The following is an 8,885-nucleotide window of genomic DNA, read 5'->3' on the forward strand; positions in this document are numbered from 1 at the left end:
GTCTCTGTAGATTTTGTCCCACAGTGAGAAAGTGGGAGTGTAGAGCTGACTATCTACTTTATATCATGAAGTAGTCAAATAGGAAATGATAGACCGGCAAGTCACAATCATCTGTTTCACACTATTGCACAGGTCAAAATCAAGCCCACTCAGTCATTCAACATTGAAGGAGGCTATTTGGCCCATCACAGGTGTGCTAACCACATTTCTTTGCTCTATCCCCCAAGCTTATAAACTTACCCTGTACAGCCAGTTCCTCAGAATTAGATTTAATATCACTGACATACTGTATGAAACTTCTTTTGTGGCAGCAGTACAGAGCAATACAAAAAAAAACTAAATTACAATAACAAATTAAACAAGTAATGCAAAAAGAGCAATGAGGTAGTGTTCATTGTACATCCGGAAATCTGATGGCAGAGGGGAAGAAGCTGTTCCTAATACAATAAGTTTGTGCCTTCAGACTCCTGTACCTCCTTCCTGATGGCAGTAATGAGAAGTCATGTCCTGGGTGATGGGGTTCCTTTTAATAAAAGTATGTTATATTTGCAAATGTCTTGTATCTAAAACTTTTAATTATATTTTTGCAAGGCAAAAGTTCAAATTGTTTCTTTTTTTAAAATATTCAGAAATCTGCAAAATAATCCTGATACTGTGGCAATGGGCTTAATGAATAATGTTAGTTCCACAAAAGTATGCCTTGGCTGGATATACGCTTAGTGGCCATTTTATTAGGTACACCTGCTCATTAAGGCAAATATCAAATCAGCCAATCATGTGGCAGCAACTCAATGCAAAAAAACATGCAGACGTGGTCAAGAGGCTCAGTTGTTGTTTAGCCCAAACATCAGAAAACAAAAGGGAAGAAACGTGATTTAAGTGACTTTGACCACTTTACTAGGCACACCTGCTCATTAAGGCAAATATCAAATCAACCAACCATGTCGCAGCAACTCAACGCACAGAAGGATGCAGATGTGGTCAAGAGTAGAGTGGAATGAACATTGATGCCAGATGGGGTCGTTTGAGTATCTCAGAAACTGCTGATTTCTTGGGATTTTCATGCACAAGTTTTTAAAGAATTTACAAAGAATGGTGCGAAAAACAACACAAGGATCCAGAGAGCAGCAGTTCTGTGGATGAAAATGCCTTGTTAATAAGAGAGGTTAACAGAGAATGGCCAGACCAGTTCAAGCTGACGGGAAAGCATACTGAGAAGGTACAAATGATTAGGTACAGGAGGTACAGGTAAAGTAGCCTTTAAATATAGATTTATACCTTTATTACACTGATGGGTGTCCTAATGCAAAAGCCAGTTGAATTCTACTGGTGAACATTTTGTTCTTCAGCTACTAATTAATCACAGAAACTTAATGTGTTACTAACTGGTTACACAGAAGGCTGCACTTTTATCCACCCCATCTACAGCAGTTTTGTTTTGTGTCTCTGATAAAACATGAAAGTGCCAAATATGATCAACAAGTAAAAGCTGGTTAAATGAAAAGTTTATTTGCCCAAAATTGGCAAGTAGGAATACAACAAGCTCAGTTTCAGATCGAGGGAGAGGGATATTTCCAAGTGTCCACGTGACACTATTTGGAAATCATTATGATTTTGTGGTATTTGATGCATGTGTAAGCAATATGAACAGGCCAGGCTTAGCTGTGCTAATTAAGCTGGGCAACTTGTTCAGTGTCCAGTACAAGAGGCGAGAGATCACTATTCACTCAGAATGAATTTACTGCCTGTTACACCACTGGCATTTGAGGCAGCAGTGAAGGTCCTTCATCCCTGTTTGTCTGTAAAGAAGATTGCTATTTCTGAAGATTTTTTTAAAAACTTGTCCCGATTGCCAGCCCTGAGCTGAACAGCCAAACCTGGAGGACTGGTGGACACTTAGTCTGGTTTCTACCATAGAAACCATAGAAAAACTACAGCACAGAAACAGGCCTTTTGGCCCTTCTTGGCTGTGCCAAACTATTTTCTGCCTAGTCCCACTGACCTGCACACGGACCATATCGCTCCATACACCTCCCATCCATGTATCTGTCCAATTTATTCTTAAATGTTAAAAAAGAACCCGCATTTACCACCTCGTCTGGCAGCTCATTCCATACTCCCACCACTCTCTGTGTGAAGAAGCCCCCCCTAATGTTCCCTTTAAACTTTTCCTCCCTCACCCTTAACCCATGTCCTCTGGTTTTTTTCTCCCCTTGCCTCAGTGGAAAAAGCCTGCTTGCATTCACTCTATCTATACCCATCATAATTTTATATACCTCTATCAAATCTCCCCTCATTCTTCTACGCTGCAGGGAATAAAGTCCTAACCTATTCAACCTTTCTCTGTAACTGGGTTTCTCAAGTCCCGGCAACATCCTTGTAAACCTTCTCTCTTTGATCTGTTTTGTTTAGATGACCCTACCATCGCTAAAGCACAACACTGACTCCAGCCAACATAGCTCCCTGGGTCATTGAGGCACACAAGCCCCCAAACCCTACAAGGTTGTTGTCCTCTTGGAGGTTTCACTCAGAAGAACAATCACCCTGGACCCTTATGACTGAGGAGGCAGCAGTGGAAAGTTGCAATTGCGCAGTTGCAAGCTTATGGGTATCAGCATCTCTATCCTGAACACATTGATGCAATCACAAAGGAGGCATGCTAGTGGCTACGTTTCATTAGGAGTTTGAGGAGATTTGGCTTGTTACCAAAGACTAGCAAACTTCTACAGATGTGGACGGCGTTCTAACTGGCTGCATCACCATCTGCTACGGAGGGACAAATGCACGGGATCAGAAAAGGAGACAGTGGGTTGTAAACTCAGCCACCTCCATCACGGGCACTAGCCTCCCCACCACTGAGAACACCTTCAAAAGTCGATGCCTCAAAAAGGTGGCATCCATCATTAAAGACCCTCACCACCTAGAACACGCCATCTTCTCATTGCTACCATCAAGGAACCTGAAGATGCTCTCTTTTTGCACTACTTAATTAAAAAAAAATACATTTATTATAGTATATTTTGTGTTTTGCAGTGTACCGCTGCCACAAAACAACAAACTTCATGACCAGATTCAACTAGAGGTGCAGGGAATGGGAACCAGAGTGCCAGAACAGATAGTGGAGGGGTTGTGTAGACAGATGTTTGTAAGACCTCAGACAAAGTCAGGAATCAAAAGTTTGCGCATGGTGCGACTGATGTTCCAGGCTGCGTATATTTCAATGCAAGAAGTATTGTACGAAAGGCTGGTGAGCTCAGGGCATGGATCAACACACGGAAGTATGTCATCTTGGCCATTAGTGAGACTTGGTTGCAGGAGGCATGACCACCAGCTCAATGTTCCAGGGTTCCGTTGTTTTAGATGTGATGGAACGGGAGGGATCAAGGGAGAGGGTGGTATTACTAGTTAGGGAAATTGATACAACAGTGTTCAGCCAGGACAGACTAGAGAACTTGTAGGCTTTATGGGTGGAACGGAGGAATAAGAAAGTTTTGACCACATTAATGGGATGATATTATCCCATTATCCCAGAGCCATCTCTATTTCCTGAGGAGACTGAGGTCCTTTAACATCTGCCGGACGATGCTGAGGATGTTCTACGAGTCTGTGGTGGCCAGTGCTATCATGTTTGCTGTTGTGTGCTGGGGCAGCAGGCTGAGGGTGGCAGACACCAACAGAATCAACAAACTCATTCGTAAGGCCAGTGATGTTGTGGGGATGGAACTGGACTCTCTCACAGTGGTGTCTGAAAAGAGGATGCTGTCTAAGTTGCATGCCATCTTGGTCAATGTCTCCCATCCACTACATAATGTACTAGGTGGGCACAGGAGTACATTCAGCCAGAGACTCATTCCACCGAGATGCAGCACAGAGCGTCATAGGAAGTCATTCCTGCCTGGGGCCATCAAACTTTACAACTCCTCCCTTGGAGGGTCAGACATCCTGAGCCAATAGGCTGGTCCTGGACTTATTTCATAACTTACTGGCATAATTTACATATTACTATTTAACTATTTATGGTTCTATTACTATTTATTATTTATGGAGCAACTGTAACGAAAACCAATTTCCCCTGGGATCAATAAAGTATGACTATTATAGATCACCCAACTAATCTGCAGGACATAGAGGAACAAATCTGTAGAGAGACACGATCCTATGTCTCTGTGTTAGTGGTAATAAGCTTGATTCTGGGAGATTTTCAGATGTTTAAATTCTGCTGTGAGGCTTGAACACACAATCACGTGTTTGTTTTCAAATGTGCTTTCTCCTGGTGCAGAGGGAAGGGCAATTTGGAGCTTAAACTGAGAAAGTACCTCAAAGACAACAGGGAGGGTCTCTCGTAGATTGAACACTACAGCACAGAAACAGGCCCTTCAGCCCATCTAGTGCATGCCAAACTTAATCTAGTCCCATCGATCTGCACCCAGACCATAGTCCTCCATAACTCTCCCATCCACGTACCTATCCAATTAAACGTTGAAATCAAACCCAAATCCACCATTTCTGCTGGTAGCTCATTCCACGCTGTCACCACCCTCTGAGTGAAGAAGATCCCCCTCATGTTCCCGTTAAAGCTCAATGGAAAAAGGCCTGCACTTACCCTATCTACACCCTCATTATTTGTTACCCAATTTCCATGCAGTACCCAAACAACACCGTTGTGTCTTAACACATGGTAGCTCGTCCAGTGTAAACTTTGTCTATCACAGAACAGTACAGCAAAGAAACAGGACCTTTGGAACACAATACTATGCCAAAATAATTAAACCAGTAATTAAAGCCCAACTAAACTAGTCCCTTTTTTCTATACAAAGCACAATTCCTCCATTCTCTGCATATCCATGTACCTATCCAAGAGTTACTTAAAGATCTGATTGTGATTGCCTCCACCAGGACGCCTGGCACCCACTACTCTAAAAAAACATACCCCCCTCACCGTAGAGTTCAGGCCCTCTACTATTAGACATTTAATCCCTGGAAGTGGTACAGACCGTCTACTCTGTCTATGCTTCTCAAAATCTTATAAACTTTTCAGGTCACCTCCCCTACCTCTGCCACAATCCAAGTTTGTCTATAGCACATGTCCTCTCATCCGGGCAGTACCCTGGGAACGCAAACACGAGGAAATCTGCAGATGCTGGGATTTCAAGCAACACACATAAAAATAGCTGCTGAACGCGGCGGGCCAGGCAGCATCTATAGGAAGAGGCACAGTCGACGTTTTGGGCTGAGACCCCATTCCCATTCTGACATGTCTATCCACGGCCTCCTCTACGATAAAGATGAAGCCACACTCAGGTTGGAGGAACAACACCTTATATTCCATCTGGGTAGCCTCCAATCTGATGGCATGAACATTGATTTCTCTAACTTCCATTAATGCCCCACCTCCCCCTCATACCCCATCCGTTATTTATTTATATACACACATTCTTTCTCTCTCTCTCTCCTTTTTCTCCCTCTGTCCCTCTGAATATACCCCTTGCCCATCCTCTGGGCTTCCCCCTTCCCCTTTTCCTTCTCCCTAGGCCTCCTGTCCCATGATTCTCTCATATCCCTTTTGCCAATCACCTGTCCAGCTCTTGGCTCCATCCCTCCCCCTCCTGTCTTCTCCTATCATTTCAGATCTCCCCCTCCCACTTTCAAATCTCTTACTAGCTCTTCTTTCAGTTAGTCCTGACGAAGGGTCTCGGCCTGAAACATCGACTGTACCTCTTCCTAGAGATGCTGCCTGGCCTGCTGCGTTCACCAGCAACTTTGAAGTGTGTTGCTTGAAATTCCAGCATCTGCAGATTTCCTCGTGTTTGCGTGAAAGAAGATTTCTTTCAGCTGGTCCTGAGGAAGGGCCTCACCGGAAACGTCGACTGTATCAGTACCCCAGGAAACCTGTTCTGCACTCTTTCCAAACTCTACAGAACTCTGCCAATTCTGCGCTCCATATGAAATAAAGGATTGGCATTTTTATCAAACAGCTTTCAATAATGCGAGTGGGATGTTAAAGGGAGAAAATACAGCTACTTTTTATCATCTCTGGACGATGAGAGACTACAGCGAGGCAGACCTCGTGTGGTCGAAGTTGTGGGAAACGTGGCAAACTCCACGCGCAGGAACACAGCATTGTGTGGATAGCCAGTTTATTCACTGAAACTCCGACCCATGTTAAATACTTGAGAGGAGAAGGCAACGCATTTCAAAGCAAAGTTCAAAATAAAGCAAATGTATTATTAAAGTACATAAACGTCACTACATACTACCTTAAGATTCACTTCGTCAGCGCCCATCGATCTTCTACAGCGCAAGAAGGGGGCAGGTGGAGTTTAAAGGCAGCATCTCCGACACTGCCAGACTACCAGATCAGTAATAGCCCAGTTTTAAGACGATAAGGCATTGGAACAGAACGGAGCCATTCGGCCCATCGAGTCTACTCCATTATTCTATCATGGTTGATTTATTATTCTCTCAACCCCATTCTCCTGCCTTTCCCCGTAACCTTTGACGCCCTGACTAATCAAGAACCCATCACCCGCCGCTTTGTTCTGTGGTATCCCTAGATTAGAATCCAAAGCCTCAGACTCAAGGGAGAAACACTGAAAATAAATAAAAACAAATCCCCCCCCCAACCATCCACCAGAGAGAAGCTCTGAAAGCGAGGGTTCTAACTCCCCGGGCGGGGGAAATCGGACACCGGTCCACAATGAAAAGGCGTGAGGAAGCCGAAGGGGACGCGGCGAACACAATGGGACGGGGAAAAGTTGGGACGATTCAAAATCTTTGCTTGGAGAAGGAGCTCGGGCACGGTTCCAGGACAGCCCGAGGTAGCATCACTGGGCAGACAACAGCAGTTGAAAGTAGGCAGCTTCCACAACACAAAGCCTTCGCTTGAAAACTCCCCGCACGGACGCAGACTCGTGCTTACGAGAGGCCATACACTTCCCAACCTCCCAACTCCGGCGGAACCGTGAATATCGTCCGCAGATTTATCTTAGAAACTATTAAGTTTTGCAGTCCTTCACGTTTTCAGTCGACGTGCTGGAGGCGCGCCCAGTAGATGCTGCCGGACCCACTGAGTTACTCCACCGTGTATTTTTTTTCTTGTTACGCACGGGTCCCGGGTGCGCAGCCGGTGTCCGGGACACGTATTCCCCTTCACCGCCCTCATACACAGATCCCAGACCATGGCCGGTCCCCTTCACGGGACCCAACCCCTAAAGCAAAACTTATTAAGCAAGGCTTGCTTCCGTTTGCTTCCGAACAAAAAAAAGTCAATTTGCTTGCACTTACGATGCAGTGTTCACTGCCAATGCACTCACTTCTGTCTACCCGCTGCAGAAAACTGTGCACGCAGAAACACTGGGAAGGGAAGCTTCGCAGAGGAGGCACATCCACACACTGGCCGGAGCTCTCGAACTCGCCGATCCCCGGCTGAGTCTGTGCGCTGACATCAGCGTGACGTGACGTACACCTTGCCCAATGCAGGGTTTACGGGGAAGCGGGTGGGTTTCTGTCACACGCCTTGCTCAGGAATTGCGCCCCCCCCCCAACCCGGAGCGATTTGCTCCTGTACCATATGCCTTCCCCTTACAGAGTATTTAGTGACAGCTTAAAGATTCTTCATGGAAATGGCGCGGACATTTCACTCTCTCATTTTCATATCCCTCGGGCTATCACCTGCTCTGTAACTTTCTCCAGCCGCACTTTCTCCAGTCGCGAGGGTGAGTTGTCAAGGAAGCTTCAGGCATAAGATTGACTTATGTCGACCCGAACATTCAGCCCAACGGATCGGAGTTTTCATTCTCGCTCAACACAAGCCTTTTCCCCACCAATTTCGATCTGAGTTTACCTGGACCATTCTGCCACAGAGGGCAGTGCTCGTCTGTGCGGAATTGAAGATGAAGGGGCCGCGGTGGCTTTTCCTTTATGAAATAAAATGCTCAGAAAATGCTGAAAATACCCATCAGTTCAGTCGGCATCCACAGAGTAACAGGATTAACTTTGCACAACAACTAACAGCTAATCTCATTGGCTCTATAAGGAAATGTAAAACAATTGAAATGCTGTTTGTTCCTTTATCCACAGATGCTGCCTGACTGTTGAGTATTCACAGAATTTTCTGACTTTACTTTTGATTTCCAGCATCATAATTGTTTCAGCATTTCCTGCTGAGATGAGAATCAGGTCAGGTTTAATATCACTGGCACCTGTTGTGAAATTTGTTGTTATGCAGCAGTGGTACATTGCAATACATAATAATAAAACCTGTAAATTACAATAAGAAATATATATATTTAAATTAAATAAGTAGTGCAAAAAAGAGGGGAAAGTGCTGAGTAAATGTTTCATTTTCCATTCAGAAATCTGATCCTTAATGACGGATGTCCTGGATGCTGGGGAGACTAATGCAAATGACGGAATTGACGATGTTTACGTCTTTCTGCATCTTTTTTCTGATCCTGTGCAGTGACCCCCCCCCCCCAATATCATATGGTGATGCAGCCAGTTAGAATGCTCTCCACAGTACATCTGTAGAAATTTGCGAGTGGTTGTTGGTGACCTACCACATCTCCTCAAACTCCTAATAAAACACACAGAAAATGCTGGAGGAACTCAGCAGATCAGGCAGCATCTATGGAATTGGACAAACACTTGATGTTTCAAGTTCAGGATTTCTTGAAGTCATTTCCAGTACAGAAGTGTAAAGGAGAACGAAATAATTGTTACTCTGAATCGGATGAAGCACAAAAAAAAACAATAAGATAAAGAATACAATAATAATTAAAAAGCTGATTGTATATACAGCTATTTAAAGTGATTCACAATCAGAATCAGGTTTATTATCAACAGCACATGTTGTGAAATTTGTTAACTTAGTAGCAGCAGTTCAA

General features: G+C 44.4%; 1 protein-coding gene across 3 annotated transcripts in view; it reads right to left on the minus strand.

Moving 5' to 3' along the window:
• gprc5c (G protein-coupled receptor, class C, group 5, member C) overlaps nucleotides 1-7,474 on the minus strand; it is a 32,516-nt gene extending 25,042 nt beyond the window's left edge. The window contains exon 1 of one of the 3 annotated variants that reach the window (XM_072242334.1): nucleotides 7,314-7,473. The gene's annotated coding sequence lies outside the window, so the exon portion shown is untranslated. Of the gene's footprint in view, nucleotides 1-7,284 lie in introns of all 3 variants that reach the window. The other 2 variants (XM_072242332.1, XM_072242333.1) reach the window with 2 other exon arrangements.
• Between the last annotated feature and the right edge of the window lie 1,411 nt (nucleotides 7,475-8,885).

This window comes from Mobula birostris, chromosome 24 (assembly GCF_030028105.1).
Source record: "Mobula birostris isolate sMobBir1 chromosome 24, sMobBir1.hap1, whole genome shotgun sequence".
NCBI lineage: Eukaryota > Metazoa > Chordata > Chondrichthyes > Myliobatiformes > Myliobatidae > Mobula > Mobula birostris.